Source organism: Pelodiscus sinensis, chromosome 7, assembly GCF_052426305.1.
Source record: "Pelodiscus sinensis isolate ZL-2025 chromosome 7, ASM5242630v1, whole genome shotgun sequence".
In the NCBI taxonomy this organism is placed as follows: Eukaryota; Metazoa; Chordata; order Testudines; family Trionychidae; genus Pelodiscus; species Pelodiscus sinensis.
The window spans coordinates 34,829,966-34,852,458 of NC_143058.1; the positions used below are offsets into that span (position 1 = coordinate 34,829,966).

Genomic DNA, 22,493 nt, shown 5'->3' on the forward strand with positions numbered 1-22,493 from the left:
TAGCCCTCTCCCTTTCCATGTTATGAAAAACAATTCCATTCCAGGTACATCCCATTGTCCTGGAACAACAAAACTCTTACTGTGCTTTAAGTTATGACAAGAAGTAGCTGCGTACCAAATTTGGTGGGCCTACCTCTTACCATTTAGGAGGAGTTCTTGGACAGGCACACGCACAGATGCAAACAGACAAACTCTCTCAAATTCACAGTAGATATCATCACTATAGGAAACTATCTATATACAGTAAAACTCCAGTTGTCCAGCATCCAGTGGTCCAGCATTCCTGATAGTCCAGCACCAACTGGAACCCGGAAGTGCTCCAGCCAGCCGGACAACTGGAGCTGCTGGTGGGGAACGGCGCAGCGAGGGGCGAACCCTCCGCCATTTTGCAGGAAGGCAGGGGAAGCCCCGTGCCGCTGCCAAGAGTTTCCGGGAGGGGAGCGGGCTCCCCACCCCCCAGACTGCAGTAGTTATTGCCAAGCTGGGGGGTGAGGGGCGGCACTGTGGGACCATCCCGGCACCACCCCAGCTGCTCTGTTCCGCCGCTTGCCCGCTGTTCGTCAGTTTCAGTAACGGCGGACTTGGGGAAGCGGCGGAGCAGAGCTGTTGGGGTGCTGCCAGGTTAGTCCCGCAGCAATGCCCCTCACTCCCCCCCCCCCCGGCGCCCGGCACCACCCCTGCTGCTCTATTCCACCACTTGGCCAAGTCCACCACTGTAAGTTCTTGTGAGCAAGACACGAGAAGTCATTCTTCTGCTCCACTCTGCACTGATTAGACTTCAGCTGGAGTACTGTCTCTAGAAAGATGTAGAGAAACTGGAGAAGGCCCAAAGAAGAGCAACAAAATGATTCAAGGTCTAGAAAACATGACCTGTGAGGAAAAACTGAAATAATTGGGTTTGTCTTCACTTTTCTAAACTTAACAAAGGGGATATAATAGCAGTCTTCAAGTATCTAAAGGGTGTTACAAGGAAGAGGGAGAAAAATTGTTTTTCTTGGCTTCTAATGATAGGACAAGAAGCAATGGGCTTAAATTGCAGAAAGAGAGATTTAAGTTGGACATTCTGAAAAACTTAACTGTTGGGGTGGTTAAACACTGAAAGAAATTGCCTAGGGAAGTTGTGGAATCTCCATCTCTGGAAATATTCAAGAGCAGATTAGATACACATCTATCAGGAATAATCTAGATGGTTGCTTGGTCCTGCCTTGAGGGTAGAGGACTGAGAGGTCATTAAGTCCAAGGTCCCTTCTAGGGTTGCCAGATGGTTTTACCAAAAACAACGAACACTCCCCCAAAAAAAGACCCATCATGGAAAAAAAATTGGGGGGGGGGGAGGGTGTTCATTAATTTTGGTTAAGCCATCTGGCAGTCCTAGTCTGGGGGCTCCCCACTTGCCCCATCTACAGGGACCGGCACACAGGACCTAGCTGTTTTTCCTTCCCCCCGCCAGACACTTCATTTGGAGAGTGGGGATTCCCTTTGTGCCCCATCGCCACCACCCCACACCTTCTCAGAGGGCATATTTTTCCTTCCCCCCTCCATTTCGTTCCTCTCAGGGCCACATTGTGCCCGCCTTCTCCCCCCCCCCCCCCCGTGCTGCTCTTCTTTGAGCCAGGCCGTACCCTGCTTTCCCCCGCGCACACACACCTCCTTTTATTTCCCAACAAAACCCAACCTACCATTTCTTGAGTTACACACCTGAGCAATGCCAGGCAAATCTGTGTGTGTCACACAGACCAATCACAATGGCTGCCCATTTTTAATCACCCAATAACTTGCTGGAAAAAAATATTTGCGTTTTGCAAATGTTCATGCTTTGAATCTTCCCAAAGATGAATTTTTGTGGAAAGCCTGAACACGATTCCTTCACACGATCTTTTCTTTACAGAACTAAATGTACACTTTTTCCATATTGAAAAAACAAAACAAACCTACACACACACACACACTCTCCTCAATCTTTTCTCCTGAAACACACAATTAAAAAAACAGCTAACAAGATAAAATTGTGTGGCTAGTATTGAAGTTATTAATGAATTAAAATAGGCTACTCGTGCACAATAGAAAATGTCGAAGTCAATGCTTCATTCGCAGAGTGAATTTTTCTAATGGATAACTCAGGCTATGTCTACACTGGTGATTCCCAGCTTATGTAAACATACTCATGTAGCTATCTAAAAATAGTATCATAGTCACAGTAGCACAGGTAGGAACAGCAATGGCACTGGCTAGCCATCTCAAGTACATACCTACAGGCTGCGTATGGCATTGGTTCTCCCTCTTTACAGATTACTATACCCCTTCCAAGAGTCTGATTTTCCTTGCAAACCCCCCCACTTAAAAAACTACTTACATTTACAAAATCAGACATAAAAATAGAAGAGTCTCATAGCCAGGGTTGCCAGATGGTCTAACAAAAAAATACCCAACCCCCCTCACCCTGCCCCAGAAAAAAAACCCACCACCACCAGGTAATTCTGTTGAGGAAAAAAGGGGGGAGGGCGGAAGAGACCAAAGTTGTTAAGCAAAAAATGGCCCTGTGCTCCTCACTCCTCCACCTCCGCCAGAAGTGGCAGAGGAACATTGTCACAGCCAGGCTTCCCGCACGCCTCACTCCCCCGCCAGATGCAGCAGGAGAAAATTGTTCCCACCAGACTTCCATCCAAGGGAAACAGGAAACACCAGACATTTCACATGTCCGGTATTTTCTGTTTTTTTACTGGACGGGGGTCCCGAATAATGGACAGTCCACATGAAAACTAGACACCTGGCAACCCTACATTGCACACTTATTGAAAAATTGCTCACTTTCTCATTTTTGCAATATAATTATAAAATAAACTGGAATGTAAACATTATACGGACATTTCAGTGTATAGTATATAGAACAGTATAAACAAGTCATTGTATGACATTTTAGTTTGTATTGACTTTGCTAGAGCTTTTTATGTTGCTTGTTGAAAACTAGGCAATGAGTTAACGTACCCTTGGAAGACCTGTGTGTATCCCTAGCTGAAAACAATCAATTTCTGGCACTGTGTGCGCACTTCCCTTCAAAATGGCACAATTAACCTGTTAATAACATACTCTCATAAGTATTAATGTTATTTTATTAAAAAAAAACTCCAGTCTGATAACCCAACCTCACCTAAGTCATTTTTATGATTATGACTAATCTAATGTAAAACCCTGATATTAGAAAGGCTGCCCACAAAATCAGTACCTCTAGAGTCAATAGGACTTCTCCATTACATGAAATTAAGCACATGTGTAAGTCTTTGCAGGATTGTGGCCTAATAAATAGGACATATTTATGTTAGGGCTACAGTACTTTGCTCATTAACTTCTACACAGTGGTATCACATAAGGCTTATGCACTGTTATGAATTCCACTCCAGCAGAAACAGATCCCAATTCAGCACACACTTAACTTTAACCAACTGCTTAAATCCAATTGACTTCAGTAGGATTTAAGCATGTAGGCTTTTTTTTTTAAAACAACTAACAATATCATCCAAAGCCCAAGATTTGGTGGTGATGGGGGACTTCCAACTATCTAGATATATGTTGGGAAAATAACACAGCGGTGCACAGACCATCCAATAAGTTCTTGGACTGCATTGAAGACAACTTTCTATTTCAGAAGGTTGAAAAAGCTACAGGAGGGAAGCTGTTCTAGATTTGATCCTAACAAATAGGGAGGAACTGGTTGAGAATTTCAAAGTGGAAGGCAGCTTGGGAGAAAGTGATCATGAAAATCATAGAGTTCACAATTCTAAGAAAGGGTAGAAGGGGGAACAGCAAAATAGACACAGTGGATTTCAGGAAGGCGGATTTTGGTAAGCTCAGAGAGCTGGTAGGTAAGGTCCCATGGGAATCAAGACTGAGGGGAAAAATAACTGAGGAGAGTTGGCAGTTTTTCAAAGGGACATTATTAAGGGCACTAAAGCAAGCAAGATATGGCAAAAGACCACCTTGGCTTAACCACGAGATCTTGAAGGATCTAAAAATAAAAAAAGGAGTCATATGAAAAATGGAAAGTAGGACAAACTACAAAGGATGAATATAGGCAAACACAGGAATGCAGGGGCAAAATTAGAAAGGCAAAGGAACGCACGGGATTTTCCTGTGACGCGGGAGAGAGGGGGTGTCAGCCCCGGGGCAGGCGTGTGCAGGGTTTCCCTGCGCTGTAGGGCGGGGGGGAGGAGGAGTCAGGCCCGGTGGAGGCACGCACCGGCTTTCCTCGGGGGGGGGGGGGGGGGGGGAGAATCCTGGGAGGAGGCAGATGCAGGGGATACTCTGCTTCCACTGGCACCCCGCCCCCTGTCCCCACTCCCCTGCCCCATCCCCACTCCCCAGTTCCCTCTCCCCTGCCCCCACTCCCCTTTCCCCAGCCACAGAACTCTGTCCCCACTGGCACCCCGTCTCCAGCTGCAGAACCCTGTTCTCTGCCCTCCCAGCACCCTGTTCCATCTCCCCTGCCCCCAGCCACAGAACTCAGTCCCCACTTGCACCCTGTCCCCTGCCATAGCACCCACTAGCATACTTCCCCAGTACTATGTCCCCTGTTCCAACCAACACATTTGGGGCCACATTAGTGAAGCTTGGGGGAGGGAGGGGTTGGAGGAGGGGTTTTTTGCATCTCACTTGTGTGGCCCCAACGGACTTTTCTGGGGTCAGTGACCCCTGACTCAAAACAGGTTTCCTGCCCTTCTCAGAAATAAAGACCATGCAGAAACTTTTTGTTTGACATAGTATTTTATTTAAAAATGAAGCCTGGGCAACAAACCCCAAATAGGGGCCAAGCCCCCATCTGGCCACAGCATCAGGACACTCCTGCACTCTCCTTTCCCCCAGACCCTACATCTGACCCTATCATACACTGGAACCCCCTGCTCTCAGCCCCTCACATACCCCAACCCAAATTCCTGAACCCTCACATCCAGAAGTCTGTGGCTTGCTTAGTACCCTAACCCTACATCTGACCCCAACAGTGCCCGGCTTGCCACCCCCTCCCCGAGCCAGCGTCCCATTATCCACCTTCTCCTGCATCCAAATTTCCTCCCAAAGCTTGCACCTCTCACCCCTTCCCACACCCAAATCCCCCATTCCCACCCCAAAGCTTACACATCCTGTCTCAACCCAGCAAGGGTACGGCTAGACTGCAGGAGTTTTTCAGGATTCCGGAGATACCCTAGGAAAAACTCTTCTGCATCCAGGGATGCATTTGTTCTTCCGCTTCTTTTAGTGGAATAGCAAACATGATCTTTCAGTCACCCCTATATTCCTTTTTCCATGAGGAATAACGGGTCTTCCAAAAGAAGGGGGTTTTCTGACATTTGGTCCAGTCTAGACAGGCCAAATGTTGGAAAAACCTCTTCCTACAGAAGAATTGGAGAAAAAAAAAGCAGCAGTATAAGGGTTGGGGATAGCAAGTGATGGAGAAGAGGAGAATAGAGAGTGTGGGGCTTCAAGGTAGGGGCGGGGCAGTAGATCTTGGCTTGGTCTGCCATTTAAAAAGTGGGTGTAAAAAGGTGTAAAAAAGGTTGGAGACCACTGACCTAGGGCTATCAATAGGAGTGCTTCTCTCCTGTTGACATAGCCACTGCCTCTCACCAAAGTGGACTGACTACACCAAGCATGTCCAACTGGTGTTTGGCAGGCTGCATGTGGCCTGATGAAAAATTTTTGCGGCCCTCCAGAACATTTTTATAAATGAATGAAGTGCAGCCTGCTGGCCGCTCAGAGAACATGGCCAAGTGCCTGCTCACGGCCGGCCGCACTGCTCTGTGCACGCACTCATGGCCAGCTGGGCGCTCTGCGCTGGGCTCTCCAGCAGGCATTCACAGCTGGCCACTGTGCTCATGCCACCCCAGCGCCTCAGGCAGCAACATCAACTCCGGGACCCATGTATTTAGGTTGGGGATGGGGGCTGGGAGTGCCTGGCTTTGGGGAAGGGGGGAGGCATTAAGTTGGGGGGGCGGGGAGTGCCTGGCTCTGGGGGAGGGAGGACTATTAGGTTGGAGGGGGCCAGGTTCTGGGGGAACCGAGGGAGATTGGGTTAGAACGGGGGTAGGGGAGTGCCTGGCTCTGGGGAAAAGGACGAGGTTATTTTGTTAATATTTTGTTTTTTATTTATTTATTCCCAAATAAAATCACAACATGTATATTTTATATCAATAAATATGTCAATTTTTTGCAATTGCCAGCTGTGTGGTTTGGCACGCTGCACATGCGCTGACCACGCTGTGCAGCTGTGCCGGCTTGTAATCTACTCTCCACAGGCAAGTAGATTACAGTAATTGTTGAGCCCTATGAATAATTATATCTTCATGCAAAATCTCAAATTTACAAAGTATCTGAAATTTTCACAGACGCCTGTTCTATTTGATTAGCCATGGTCTATACTTTTTTCATTTCAACAAAACATGTATCATATACAAAATTTAAAAAGTACCTGAAATTTATATTTAAATTAAAAATTATGTAAAATTAATTTGAAAATTATTTAATATGAGTAAATAACTACTTTTACACATCAATTAATTGTAATATTATAAAATATACCTAAAACAATCTAATAATAATAAATAACTACAACTATCCAACAAAGTACATTTTCTGTGGTGGCCCTAGGATTGCCAGGTGCCTGCTGACACCTAATTCCCCCCACCCCTCTCTTGACAAAATTTTTGGTCAAACCACCTGGGAACCTTAGGTGTCCCTGAAAGCTATCAGTTTTTGTTTGTGCGGTTCTCAGTAGGCTTCAAGTTTGACATGCCTGGACTATACTGACCGGAGAAACTCTCCCATTGGCATAGTATCCACTTCACGGATACGCTGCAGCTCCACAGATGCAGCATTTTAAGTGTAGACCTACAGTTAACCAATCAAATTAAAAAAGTAAAAATTTTATATTACTGTATATGCTTGTTCATTAATAAGCCAATCCTCCTCCACCTGAAGATGATTAGTAAAAAATGGCAAAATACTATGATCCTTTCACAAGCTGATACTACATTCCATAACTTTATTTCCCAGCTTGTCAGGGTAAGCTACTGGTGTGTTGGGACATTTTGTTTACCTGGAATGTCTGCAGGCATCATCTAATATGTAATTTAGTTAACTGTTGCCAGTACATTACATAATACACCTAAAATCTAGGTGTTTTTTAAAGCTAAATGATTTTTCTAATATCTCAACTTTAAAACAAAATTTAAAACCCCACACAGCTGAGATCCTATGCCAGTAAAAGAAAGTATCTTTAAATTCATAAAACACAAACACATTCTCATAATGAAAGGTACAATAAATATAGTCCTGCCAAGTCATGTGTTCAAAATTCTTTTCTCCTTGCACCATTTCATTCGTGAATCCCTTGCATGGTTTCAGATGGTAGTGACGTCAAGTTTTGCAAAGTAAACAAAAAATCCTAAATTCAGGATGCAACAAGGAAGAAGAGAAGGCACTGATGCTCATAGGATTGTTTTTAAATGTATTAGTTATTGTTAAGTCTAAACTAGATTAAATTTTTTACCTTTATGGTTTAACTTTACTGTCTTGAGTTTGTTTTAAATAAAATTAAAAGATCAGCTCCTGCAGTGAAAGGAACACATTGAAATCATCATTTCATCATTTAGATACAGCTTCCATCATAAAAATGTCTAGAATTACACCATGGTTTTTTCAGCCTACAAAAATATGTTTTTAAAGTGGTGCCTTGGATTTAGAAAAACAATCAGAGAGTAATGAATAATAAATAACTTTCCAAGTTAAAGGAAGTTTCTTCAGGCAAATATTTTTCCATTTCAACCCACAGCTGTAAAACATTATCATCCTTCTGCATTTCCTCAGATACAAAAAGAAACATTTAAGTATGTCAATTTCATTGTGAAAAATCACAAATATGTCCAAGAATGTGCACTATTTTACATGATCAGGAGAACCAACTGAACTTGGTAGCCAGCTCTACAAAACACCAAAAGACAACCCCAGGACAAGAAATAGGTTTGAAACAGATAATAGAGGTAAAGCAGGAAGCCATAATTTGTTTTTTTCAAGCAGGGATTGTGGCATCAGCTAGTTCTGGCAGGGCTGTTGAGGTGAGATCACGACGGGCACGGTAGGGTTACGTCTAGACATCGGTGCTATTTTGGGATACTGAAATCTTTAAACGCACCCATTATTTCGAAGTAACTGGTGCACTATTCTGGTGTCCCTATAATCCTCGTTCCATAAGCATTACGGGACTTGTCAGAATAGCGCTGTATTTAGAAATTTGGCGCAGTCTTTTGAAATAATCTATTTCAAAATTAGATCAAAATAAGAAAAGCAATTTGCGTAGCTCAAACTGTATATCTTATTTCGACCTACAGGTACAGTATAGATGCACCCTAGGGTATAAGAACTTGGTATTTGGAATAGACTGGTGAGTGCCATCAGATAGTTAAAATGAGACCTAGGAGTTCAAATGAGACCTAAGAATTACTCAGTGGCCCAGGCCTAGAGAGATCCAGCCTCATTGTCCTAATATTTGCTTATATTAAACTTTAATGAGACTCTTTAATTGGCATGTATGTTTAAATACACTAGTTTTAGCAACATAAAACATTTCACTATTTCTTGTCGGCCAGAGACTCATGTTTGTTGGGCATAGCATTTCTAGTTTGGATGAAGTTTTATTCTAAACCCACAGGCAGCATAATGAAAAGTCTAAGTATTATACATTAGGGATGTGAACGGTTAACTGGTTAACCAGTACACCTCACTCGTAATGGGTGAGCCTTACCTGTTCCCGTTAACCCCAGGGGGCAGAAGGGGGATGACAGAGAGGCTGGAGCAGCTCCCCACCCCACCCTGTTTTCAGGAGGCTGCTCCAACCTGTCCAGAGCAGTCCCTGTCTGTGGAGGGGGTGAAGGCCCTCCAACCCAGTGACAGAGAGCAGAGGCCGCTCCCCTTCAATCAGTTAACTGGTTAAATAGTACATTTAACCAGTAAGCCAATTAAACAGGATTTTCTATCTCTATTACACATGGCTCAACTATCATCCATGTGATTACCAATACTTTATGAAACACAAATATACATGTGTTGTGATTTAAATTAATTTAAAAAGCCAATTTTTAATCCTTAATGGGAAGTACATATTTTTAAAACAAGACCTAGTTTTATATTTTACACCAAACAACTTTCTCCCTAGAATTGGAAGTATTATGTACATTTCAGCACCCTTCTGATTACTGAAAAGCATAGGAGTTCTTTGACCAACTGGCACTTCCAAACTCTATTCACAGCCAGTTGCTGAAATCAGCACCAAAAAAGCCAAAAACCACCACACACTGAGCGGTTTTTACAGGTCAGAACATTATCAAGCAAGGAAGTGAAAGTTTTCAAAATTGTTTTTTAAACCTTTACCTTATTTTCCCTGATAAGTCACCCGTTTCCATGGGAAGAGAGACAGAAACAGGTTGAACAGCCAGAAGCGTGTCAATTTCAGTTGCAGGCTGCTGGTTCCCCAGTTCCGCTCCTGTTTCCATGGCAACTGGTATAGCATCAGGGAAAACAAACATAAAGGACATATAACAGCTAAGGCAGAAAACACCCATGCTGGGGGGTGGGGGGGGGGGCAGAAGATGAGCTGAATACTTAAAAATATAAATAAACTTAAGTTACAAGATGACAGGCTTGGTCCTAAAAAATAATCAAACAAACAGCCCTTGACTTCACTAGGAATATTTCCATAAGTATGGCTTCATGCATTAAGGTCCCAATTTACAGAAAAACACTTGAGATCCTCAAAGAATGAAGAACCATCATAAGCCATTATCATGATCAAGAGGGTTAGCCAGCAGCCTGGGAACTAAGGGGTTAACTATACCCAAGCCAGGTAGAGTCAGCTAATAGGAATGTAGGTAGGAATTTCCAACTGGGACAAAGGAAAGTTGGGGTTTTTCCCTCCTTTGGTCTGGGCAGTTCTCTCCAGCTACTGAGGGGGACAGACACTATGTCTCCCTCCAAGAAAAGATTCTTCACTATCTGTAAGTAGGGTAAAGTATAGAAAAATCTGTTAGGTTTTATTGTTTTATGGGTTGGGATATGGGATCTGATGTCTGTGCATTTAAAAAAAATGGGTTTTTGCTCTCATTTGTAATTAAGTCTTGGCCCATGGTGGGGTTCCCCCCCATGAGTAATTAATTTGTGACTTTTCCATCTAGTCATTATGCTTGCAACAGGAATATTGCAGTAATAAAATTTCTCTCTCTTTTCTTTTTTATTAACCTGGTATTTGTTAATTTGTGTGTCCTGGTTTTTACTTTAGGGGTGAGATTTCCCAAGTGATCTCTCCCCTGATTTTTCTTATCATTACTTGGGTGGTAGCAGCAGATTTTTATCCCCAAAAATCTAGGTTTTTAAGATTTTGGGGGGAAAATGTATACCAAAGCCTGGAAATATAAGGTTTCAGGGTACTTTTGTGGGTCCCCACTTCTGCATTTATCGTGTCAGAGTGGGGAAGAAGCCTTGAAAGCCAGTAAAATACTTTTTTTTCATAATTTCTTCTAACACACATATATACACACACGTGGGTTTCTGGATACATGCATTTATCTATATAAAGAAGTGCCTTCTACCATCAAAAAAAAATGAGTACCTACCAGACATTTAAAGATACAAACAACAAAACTTCTCCCTCTGTTCCTACCCAGTACATTTGCCCTTGGGTTTCCAAACACAATCTTGCAGAAATCAAGAGTTCTACACTATGCCCTACTCAGGGATAGCTACATACAGATTATTGAGCAGATAGCCACAATGGGCTACTGCTTTGTTGAAACAAGGTCACGTTAATCATGTCTTTGCCAATACAATTTGAAACTCTCTAAACCAGGATTCCCTGGTCTGGCAACACCTATGGTCTAACAGTATCATGGATGTTGCTGGACCATGTAGTTATGGCGGCGGGCCAAAGGCACGAGCCCTTTGGGGGGACCGGGAGCCCAGCCAGCCTGGGAGCCTTGCCACAAGAGTCCAGCAGTGGGCTCCGTCAGGACAGCAATCTGCCGGCGGCGGGGCAGCAGTCAGCTGCAGTGGGGCAGGGAGCCTCAGTGCGGTGGAATTCTGGCTGCTGCAACAGGTCTAACACAGGCAGGTGCCTCAGGTCAGCCACGGCAGAGCTGGTGGGACCAGGAGCCCTGGTGGGAGGACCTCAGGCTGCTGCGGCAGGGATAGAAGCCCAACTTCAGAGGAGGCTCCTAGCAGGGCAGTTGGCAGAAGGGGAGCCAGTGGGGAGGCTGGCAGGTAGGCCAGGAGGCGAGCTGGGCTGGGGGAACAGAAATTACCTCCCCTCGTACAGCAAAATCCCTCGTTCAGGACCAGTCCGGTTCTCCAGGGTGCCAGACAAGGGAGGTCCAACCTGTACAGTATACAAGACAGTGGACACATCTCTTGCCAATGCACTATTCTTTAGCATTTCTTTCACTGTGAAGTTCTTATTCCTTACCTGGCTCCAGCAAGTTTGTCTGTTTATGCTAAGAACAGGCAACAGCTGCATTCAGCATTTAGGTGCATAAAAACATCTTTTCTGCTAGATGTCACAGCTACTCAAAGCCAGACTGCACTGGATGTGATGCATCTGAGCCCTGAAGGCATTGTCTGCTACTCTTTCACGAGGGCTCTATCAGCAGCCCTATAATTCCTAGCTCTTGAAAAGTTTTTTTTTGAGTTCAGCCATAATAGCTGGCACCCTTGGATCTCAAAGAATCCTCAGGATCCTTTCTGACAGCTGCTTTTTGTGATCCAGAAACTGTCCCTAAGAAAGAGAGAATGAAGAGTTCTGGTACACTGAAGACTAAATAATCTTTGGTTACATTCAGCTTAATGTTATGTTTGCAGGAAGGAGAAATCAGATCACTTTTCCAAGACAACCAAGAATCTTACAGGTATTGAAAAGTCGCGTGCAAAACATCAGAACTCAATAACAGAAGGAAGACAATTTAGTTGACAACAGTGAGCAAGAAGCTAATCACTGGCAGTGGAGGCTTGAGGAAGAAGAGTTACTGCTAGCACCTACATTACTTCCTAAATAGTAAATTTGAAAGCAAACTCCAGTTTATATTAGGAAAACTGCTATTCCTTGGGTTGAGAAAGTGACTGACAATAGGTTATAATGCCCAAAATCCAGGCTCTAATAACAACTCACCATCTTGAAATGTGATTTTTTTCCACCAGATAGCCTGACATGTGATATACAATTTAGACAAACTACCTTTTACAGTAACACTAACATTCAGTTAACTGAAAAGTGCTAATTACGAACAATTGCAACATTTTATTAAATTTACATTCATACCAGGCCTGCTGAACTCCTTTAAAAAACAAAAACACTGTAGTGTAAAACAAAGCAAGATTTTGTTTGAGGATATTAGGACTTATTTGGTTTTCTAATTTTAGCACCTCCATTTTGAGCAATCAGTTAAGACACAAATTTAAAAGATGGTCAGAATTCATTTTCTATACTTGGACAGGATGAGGAAGTAGCAGAACCAATATTCAACTCTGGGAAATATACAATACACATACGATCTAATTGTTTCAGGCATACTATGCCTGTGACTTCCATACTATCATATGAAAGAGACAGAATTTAAATTTGTAATTTACAAAATGACTATCCAGAATATTAGAAACAAACTGAATACTAATATGTTTTCAAACGCAGAAAAAATTGCAGCAAGAACCACTAATGAAACAGAGACAAAAGAAAGATCTTAGTACAAGTGCAAACTAAAGATGATTGTTCTTCTGTTCATCATGGAAGATGATACACATACAGTTTCCCGTGGTTTGGGGTCCAGCTTTTAATTTCTGCTCCACTTCACTGGATATCAGGGTGCAAAAAGTAATATAATTGTCTCAACTAAGCACAGAAAGAGCACAATATTTATATTGGTATTCAAGTTGCCACTTTTATTAACATGTTAGAAAACACTACGACAAAACTTTGAGCCTGTGAATAACATGGAAGTATGCTGATGATACCCTTTAAGGTACATGAAACCAACTTTATTATGCAGACAAACATAAATTCAGCACTGAAATTAAATCCACAAAAATTCAGAAGCCATGAATCACACAAACAGCCAACCCAAAATCAGAAGGCCCTTTTTAAAAACAACTCTGGGAACCGCACATTTAAAAAAAAAATTGTAAACATTTTCCAAGAAGGCTTAACTTTTTTTGGATTCCTTGATAATTTCCCATCCCACATCTAACTGCTGTTTTGTACCATCAACTAAAGAGCCATGACAGTGTCATAAACAAATCCCTTATCAGAAGGCCACTAAAACTCCATAAAATATTCAGTAAATTCATGTTGAAAATGTAATTTCCTTTCTTGAATAAAGTGAACATATAGGTGAAATAACCTCAGACACTGTTACAATGGTGTCATGTCGAATATCAATCTCCTTACTATGCATGAGGCTTCCAGTTCCGGAGATAACTTTGTATCTTTTGTCCTCAATAGCTTTCATGCTCACTTGTATTTAGCTTGCTAAACAAATGTCCAAGAGTCAAAGAATTTTTTTTAATTATAATGGGAGTTATGCTGCTGTCAGTTTCTGAGTCTAATACCACTTCGTTTGGCACTAGAAGATACCATACATTAACCCATATGCATGTTCCGTAGGTCATAGCCATTTCATATCCCTTCTTACCAAAGCAATGTAGCCCACTTCCCTCTGAAATAAACCATGGTATACCCAAAATGAAAACAGCCACACATGCACATACTTCTTGAGCATCTGATTCTTAAGACAATAAAAGAATGCATTAATGCTAATTTATTTTCCTGAGATCAGATGTTCAAGAAGCACCCAAGCATGTGCATATGGATGGATATTTACTAGCAAGTAGGATAATTCTGCAAGGAACCTGTCTATGACTTTACCCATTCTTCTTTATTTCATTTAAAGGAAGACTATGTACAATTTATCAGAATGCTATCTGCCAGTCTAAGTTTATAATCCAATAAACCGAACTGTGCATCTGTATGCTGACCAAATCCCAGTAAAATAATCTATAGCTTGTTTATATATGTAAAAAATACTGCTAGTTTAAAAAAAACACTCATACATGTAAAAAACTTAATTTATTCTTCATGCATTAGGGCAAGATGCTCTTTACGATCATTATAATTAATGCTAAAATTACTGATTGCAACTTACTGGCTTTTTATTGTTTTAAACTTACTATAACTTCTGCCTTTAAGGTTAATTTTCCTTGATTGGTCTCTAGAAAAATTTTGAGCAAGTGGCTCAGTTTTGAGAGAAAAGAGGATATGGAAAGCAATTGTGTTCTCTCTATTTACATACATAAAGTTACTGTACCTATAAAAAACAAGCTAATACAGTAAAACCTCTGTTATCCAGCATGCTCGGGGATTAGGGTGTTCCAGTTATCTGAGGGTCCCATCAACCTAGGAAAAATCAATGCACAAGAATAGCAAAACTCAAGTTTTTAATATTGGTAGTTTTGTAGTGTAAGGCAGTCGGTTTCACATTTCTATTTTGAGTTAAAGATGATTAGTACTTCTTACATAAAAACTTGTTAGGCCAATCATGCTAAACCAAATCAGGCCAGTGCGCCTGAAGATGTGACAGTACAGGCAGTCCCCGGGTTACGTACAAGATAGGGACTGTAGGTTTGTTCTTAAGTTGAATTTGTACGTAACTTGGAACTGGCGTCCAGATTCAGCCACTGCTGAAACTGACCAGCGGCTGACTACAGGAAGCCCAAGGCAGAGTTTCTCTGCCCCGGGCTTCCTGGAATCAGCCACTGATCAGTTTCAACAGCGGCTGAATCTGGATGCCTGGAACAGAGCAGCTAGGGTGCTGCTGGGTAGGTCCCCGCAGCGCCGCACCTCGGCGCTGCGGAGACCAACCCAGCAGCACCCCAGCTGCTCTACCCCAGGTGTTCCCAAGTCAGCCGCTGCTGAAACTTATCAGCGGCTGATTCCAGGAAGACCGGGGCAGAGCAACTCTGCCTCGGGCTTCCTGTAGTCAGCCGCTGGTCAGTTTCAGCAGCGGCTGACTTGGGGACGCCTGGAGCAGAGCAGCTGGGGTGCTGCTGGGTTGGTTCAGTAGCGCCGAGGAGCAGCACTGCGGGACCAACCCGGCAGCACCCCAGCTGCTCTACCACAGGCGTCGGCGAGAAAAGCCTGGTCTGCTGCGGGGAGGGAGGGGGGGGGCGCAGCTAGTGCACCCCTCCCCCAGCAGACCAGGGAGACGCGGGCGGCAGGACTGCCCAGACATGCCGCGGTCCCACCGCCCGCATCCCTCGCAGCTTTGCTCCCAGTCTCCGTGGTCTCCTGGAGCCGCTTTTCTCGCCCCGGAGGACACGGGCGGTGGGACTGCGGAACGTCTGGGCACCCACCCCAGCAGACCAGGGAGACGCGGAGCCGCTTTTCTCGCCCCGGAGGACGAGAAAGCCCCGTCCGCGTAACTCAGGGACTGCCTGTATTGTAGCCGGGGGCAATGCCAGTTAACAAAGTTTTCTGGTTAACAGAGTGCTGGATAACAGAGGACTCACTGTACTTGAAATTGACACTGGAATAGGATTCTTCAAAGAGTAGTAGTGCAAGACTTCTACTGGAGACAACAGGCTTTAACCAAGTTATATGCATCTGAAAAAAAATCACATACAGTACCAAGTATATGCATGGGGTGGGTTTGTTTTTTGGTTATTGTTTTGCTTTTTGCACTGATCAACATGAACCTGCATGCACAGAAATAAATTAAGTTAGTAGTCTCTCTCATCTATATTACTAAAGGTAACTGTAAGAGGAGAAACTACAGGAAGAGACTAGACTGGTTCTTGCCTCAGCCTTTGGGGTCTTGTAAAATGCCCATGAAACAATTCAGTCCTGATGCACTCAATGTCTATAGGGAGGGAGGACTCCCACAGCCTCAAAGAACTTTATAAGAAATCCAACTCAAATAACTTATCAGCCTCGGCTGCAGACCTCCTACAGCATACACGAAAAGTGCTCCGTTGTAGCTGTTTGCCTCCAAAAATACATTGTGTGGGACATTTTGTCGTCTACATAAGTCACTCCAATCCAGAATATAGATTTCTCATGCCTTGTTCAAAATTATTTCACAAATCACAAAACTATAACTACATAAATAGAATATTAAAGTTGCACTTGAGCACTCAGGAAGTACCAAAAGATACTACAGGCAGTCCCCAAGACCAGCAGACCAGGGAGACGCGGAGCAAAGCCGCGGAGGACCCAGGCGGCAGGACCGCAGTGCATCTCGGTCCCCCGCCCGCGTCTCCCTGGTCTGCTGGGGCGGGGGGGGGGGAGGCACAGCTAGTACACCCCCCACGCTCCCAGCAGTCCAGGCTTTTCTCCGGACGCCTGTGGTAGAGCAGCTGGGGCGCTGCCGGTTGGTCCCGCAGCACCGCTCTGGGCGCTACTGGACCAACCCGGCAGCACCCCAGCTGCTCTGCCCCAGGCGTCCCCAAGTCAGCCGCTGCTGAAACTGACCAGCGCTGACTACAGGAAGCCCGAGGCAGAGTTGCTCTGCCCCAGGCTTCCTGGAATCAGCCGCTGATCAGTTTCAGCAGCAGCTGACTTGGGGACGCCTGGGGTTCTTAAGTTGAATCTGTATGTAAGTCGAAACTGGCGTCCAGATTCAGCCTATTGAAACTGATCAGAGGCTGATTCCAGGAAGCCCGGGGCAGAGCAACTCTGCCTCGGGCTTCCTGTAGTCAGCCGCTGGTCAGTTTCAGCAGCGGCTGAATCTGGATGCCAGTTCCGACTTACATACAGATTAAACTTAAGAACAAACCTACAGTCCCTATCTTGTACGTAACCCGGGGACTGCCTGTACAGTCTTTATATAATCACATACCATTTCCCACAATACGTCATATTATATTCTGTGACTATACAGGTTGAACCTCTCTCATCGGCATGCTCTAGTCCAGCTACATCAATGGTCCAGCATGATTTTAGTTAGCCATATGGCCCCTTATCATGGGTGTGGCCCCTGCGGTCCTATTTCCTGTGGTCCCATAAAGTTTATTTAAAGCTATCAGTCCTGGTTCTCAGTGTTCTATGCTGTTATTCAGCTCTAATTTACCCTTATAGGTCTTCCAAGAGTCCAGTAAGCAGTGAAAGTGTTGGTAATGCTGCTAGACAACTTTGATCTCCAATGGCAGTGGTCTCCAACCTTTTTATACCCAAGATCACTTTTGAAATGACAGAACAAGCCAAGATCTACCACCCCGCCCCTTCCTTGAAGCCCCGCCCCTTCCTTAAAGTCCCGCCCTCTCTGTTCGTCTCCTCCCCATCACTTGCTATCCCCAACCCTTACGCTGCTGCTTCCGCTCCCCCCCCCCCAATTCTTCTGCAGGAAGAAGTTTTTCCAACATTTGGCCTGTCTAGACTTGACCAAATGTCAGAAAAAAACCCTTCTTTTGGAAGCCCCATTATTCCTTGTGGAAAGAGGAATATAGGAGTGACCGAAAGATCATGTTTGCTCTTCCACTTAAATGCATCCCTTGATGCAGAAGAGTTTTTCCTAGGGTATCTCCGGAATCCTGAAAAACTCCTGCAATCTAGACGTACCCTCCCTGGGTTGAGACAGGATGTTTAGGCTCCAGGGTGGGAATGGGGGATTTGGGTGCAGGAAGGGGTGAGAGGTGCAAGCTCTGGGAGGAAATCTGGATGCAGGAGGAAGTTGATAAGGGAACGCTGGCTTGGGGAAGGAGTTGCAGGCCGGGCAGTGTTGGGGTCAGATGTAGGATTAGGGTACTAAGTAAGCCACAGACTTCTGGATGTGAGGGTTCAGGAATTTGGGTTAGGATATGTGAGGGGCTCAGGGCAGGGGGTTCTAATGTATGACAGGCTGAGATCTAGGGTCTAGGAGAAAGGGGAGTGCAGGAGTGTCCTGATGCTGTGGCCAGATGGGGGCTTGGCCCCAGTTGGGGGTTTGTTGGCCAGGCTTCATTTTCAAATAAAATACTATGTCAAACACAAAAAATTTCTGATTGTCTTTATTTCTGAGAAGAGCAGGGAACCTGTTTGGACAGGGTGCCAGTGGGGACAGGTTTCTGCGGCTGGAGATGGGAGAGGGGACAGGGTGCCAGGAGGGACAGGGGACTGGGGAGAGGGAACAGGGAGCTGGGGAGAGGAGGGAGGGGACAGTGGGAAGTGGGGGCAGAGAGTCCCCTGCTATCGCCTCCTCCCATGATCCCCCCCCAACCTCCCCGAGGGAAGCCGGTGCATGCCTCCCACAGCACAACCAAATCTCCGCAAGCGCCTGCCCCAAGGCCAAACCCCCATCCCGCGGTGCTGCCACACACACGCGCACACACACCGCGGCAAGGCCAAATCCCCGTGGGAGCCTGCCCTGAGGCCAAGCCGCCTCTCCCGACGCACAGACAAACGCCAGCGGGAGCCTCCCCGGGGCCGCTCCCCGCTCCCGCAGTGCAGGGAAACTCACCCCTCCCAGGGAAGCTGCCGTACTTGTCCTCCGGGGCAGACGCCCCTCCTTTCCCCCAGCACATGACAGCCCACTTCCAGAGCCCTCGGAAGTGATGCAGACTCTACCCAGGACTTCCATCCACCCCACGGGAAGCCAGCACTACACTAGAGGTAGGTAGTGGGGCTTCTCAGGGGTGGGGGGAAAATGGTTTGGAAAATTCTCTGTTTTGGCACCAGCAAGATCTAGGGATGTGAACAACTAGTCACTCCTCTCCCCCCTGCCCCTCCCCCCGGCTTGCTGCCTCTATCGGGCAATGTCCACACTGCCTCTTTTGTCGGTAGAGAGTATGCAAATGAAACACTCATTAGCAACTTCTTGTGCTTTATTTGCATAATCTCTTCTCAAGGCTTCTTGCACAAAAACAAGTAGTGTAGAATGGTCCATTTTGCGCAAAAAAACCCATTGTGCGCAAGATCCTTATACCTCCTTTTTTGAGGCTTAAGGATCTTGAGCAAAAAGGGGGGTTTATGCAAAACAGACCCATTTACCCTGCTTGTTTTTGCACAAAAACCTCTTGCGCAAAAAGTCTCGGGCAGAGATTATGCAAATTAAGCACAAGATGTTTCTAATGTGCTCTTCATTTGCATACTCTGTGCCAGCAAAAGAGGCAGTGTAGATGTAGCCTCAGAAAGAGGCAGAGGGGGATGGGGAAGGGGAGAAGGGGGTATATCAAAGCAGCAGCACCGCGTGGATTTTGGAGCCAGCTGGGGACTCCACAAGGCCCTTTCACCTTTGAAGTGTAGCAACAGCCCTGGGGTTGTTCAAAGGCAGAGGCACCCTATCAACTAATTGAATAGTCGATGCAAAATGCATCAACTATTGGATTAGTCAATTACTCAAAATTTAGCATCCCTAGTCAGATCCTGAAAGCGCTGGACAAGAGAGTTTCAACCTGTAGTACTACAACTTCAGTGCTAGGTTTACGAAAATCATTTATGAAAAGTACAAAGAAAAGGAAAGGAAAAGGAAAAAAAAGCATTCCAAAATGCTACAAGAATATCAAGTCACAGGAAGACATTGATGCAATGCTTTCTTTCGCAGGCAGGCTAAAAACTTGTGTTTCTGAAAGTACATTTTAGATGCTGCTAAACATTAGCTATAACAAAAAGCTCACATAATTCTTCCATCCCACTCCTATGTTTAATCTACTTTAGAATACATGTTCACCTTTCTGAAGTAATACATGAAAGCTAATATTCCAAAACTAAAGACCGGGGCATGTCAAAATTATGAGAGTTGCATACATTTCAAAATTAGCAAATACAACTGTCTGATGCATCTTCTTCACTTTCCCCTTCACGTCCTGCCTTTTTTTTTTTCCCCCTGTTAAGGTTGGGAAAACGAGGGCACGGGAGAAATGCTATCTGACTACTACAAAAACCACTGAAGACCATGCCAAAAAACAGAAGAAAAACATAGAATCTCAATGTCTACATTACATATATCAAAGTACAATAGTATACTTTGGTTTAGGAAGGCATTCCCTTTTTGTACTGTTCTTCTTTTCATAAGTACAATTCACCAATATTCTATTTTCAATGAAGCAGCACACAATTGTACTTACTTAGTGTAGGAGAATCTTTTCTTTAATAGCTTTTGGCAAATATACGTAAGGATCTAGTCAAGCACAACAGTTCTTGACTCCTTCTAATATTTGAACTGGAGGTTTTATTGATCATTGCGCCTCTCGTTCACATATCAATTATCTACTGCCCATCCCTTCATTTTACAATCCTCTGACACACTCCAGGTATGGTTGTAGGGAGGGGTAGTTTCTCCACCAGCAATTACACATTCTTGGAAAGAAACAGCAAAGTAGTCATTGGCACTACCAAATTATATAGTAGTCATATTTTTTAATCCCTTTGCATGCTATCAACAAAATCCTTAATCCTTACACTGGCCAAAAGGAATGAAACTAATGCTGTTCATCATGACTTAAAAAAATACCAAAATTTAAAGTGTGCCTGACCCTGCTTTATTCCTGATACACTCCTGTTTCAACAAATTCTTCAGCCACCCAGTAGCTCTTCAGTACGATCAGTCTTAAAAAGATAATAAGGTTCACTCACTGTCTGATGAAGCATCAACAATGGTGATATCTGAATATTCTATTCCAATTTAACTAAAGATAAATAGAGGAGAAGGAAACACCCATTTCCTTCCTTCCAGTCCCAGTTAGGGTAGTTTCCTTGAAGGTGAAAAGATGACTCCATATTGTTTCTAACATCCACCAAGACAATTTAGAAAATAAAACCATTTTCTACATTAAGACACTAGGGACTATGCTAGAATGATTTATCTTAACATTGTAGATACTGTAGAAAATTAATCTACAAATTATGTTACCATGCAGCATTTTTCCTTCTTGCATCCTTAACCTTCTGAGCCAAACACTCTTGCAACCAACTGCTACTTCCTCTCACCATGTCCCCTAGTTGTGCCTTCGTCACCTCAAAATAAACCACTGGCTGCTTAGAGGTAGTATAAGAAGTGATCAGAAACCCAGTAGGAAAAATACTACTTAGCACTTCTTATAGGCTTAACCTTTTACAAAGTGCTGAAACTAATTAACACATTAACTATCTTCATGTGCAAGACATGCCAGTTTTCACAGTCTCCACGCATTGGGCAAGAATTTGTGTGACATCTTTTCAGTAATCTCATCTATCTGCCACATCAGATCATGAGCTTTTAACTAGTATCATAATGGACCTAAACCTGTGAGATACTGAGCACTCTTGTCCCTTTTATTTCAATAGGAGCTGAGAATACTCAATACCTCAAAAAATTGAACTCATCTGATGAAGGGGGGTTTACCCGTGAAAGCTCATGATCTGATATATTTGTTAGTCTCTAAGTCCTGGTCTACACTAGGGGAGTTATTTTAAAATAAACAAGCTTAGTGTACACACTACCAAGCCCATTATTTCGAAATAACGGGCTGGTTATTTTGAAATAACTATTTTGAAACAGAAGCTTCAGGGGGTAGCCGAGTTAGTCTGTACAGAATAAACTTAAAAAACAAAGCCATATGGAGTGGAAATCCATCAACTTTACCTGACCAGTTTTTATTTCTCAAGTTTATCCTGTACAGACCAACTCAGCTACCCCCTGAAGCTTCTGAACATGCAAAGCACTTCATTCAGCCGTGAATGCTAGTGGGAAGGGGGGTAGTTTTAGAAGGTAAAACAAAAAAAGAACAAGTTAAAAATCACCTAGAAAAGTTAGATGCCTGCAAGTCACCATGGCCAGATGAAATGCATCCTAGAATACTCAAGGAGCTAGAGGAGGTATCTGAGCCTCTAGCTATCATCTTTGGAAAATCATGGGAGACAGGAGAGATTCCAGAGGACCGGAAAAGGGCAAATATAGTGCCCATCTATAAAAAGGGAAATAAGAACAACCCAGGAAACTACAGACCAGTTAGTTTAACTTCTGTGCCAGGGAAGATAATGGAGCAAGTAATTAAGGAAATCATCTGTAAACACTTGGAAAGTGGCAAGGTGATAGGGAACAGCCAGCATGGATTTGTAAAGAACAAATCATGTCAAACCAATTTGATAGCTTTCTTTAATAGGATAACGAGTCTTGTGGATAAGGGAGAAGCGGTGGATGTGGCATACTTAGACTTTAGTAAGGTGTTTGATATGGTCTCGCATGATATTCTTATCAATAAACTAGGCAAATACAACTTAGATGGGGCTATTATAAGGTGGGTGCATAACTGGCTGGATAACCATACTCAGAGTAGTTATTAATGGTTCACAATCCTGCTGGAAAGGCATAACAAGTGGGGTTCCGCAGGGGTCTGTTTTGGGACCGGCTCTGTTCAATATCTTCATCAACGATTTAGATATTGGTATAGAAAGTACACTTTAAGTTTGCAGATGATACCAAGCTGGGAGGGGTTGCAACTAATCTGGAGGATAGGGTCATAAT

The 22,493-nt window shown here is 44.0% G+C and overlaps 1 protein-coding gene across 7 annotated transcripts in view; it reads right to left on the reverse strand.

The window, feature by feature from the left end:
- BAZ2B (bromodomain adjacent to zinc finger domain 2B) overlaps window positions 1-22,493 on the reverse strand; it is a 331,616-nt gene that overhangs the window by 293,334 nt on the left and 15,789 nt on the right. The window contains exon 1 of one of the 7 annotated variants that reach the window (XM_075933458.2): window positions 9,415-9,589. The exons of the other annotated variants lie outside the window; for them this stretch is intronic. The gene's annotated coding sequence lies outside the window, so the exon portion shown is untranslated. Of the gene's footprint in view, window positions 1-9,414; window positions 9,590-22,493 lie in introns of those variants that run through there. 7 annotated transcript variants of the gene reach the window in all.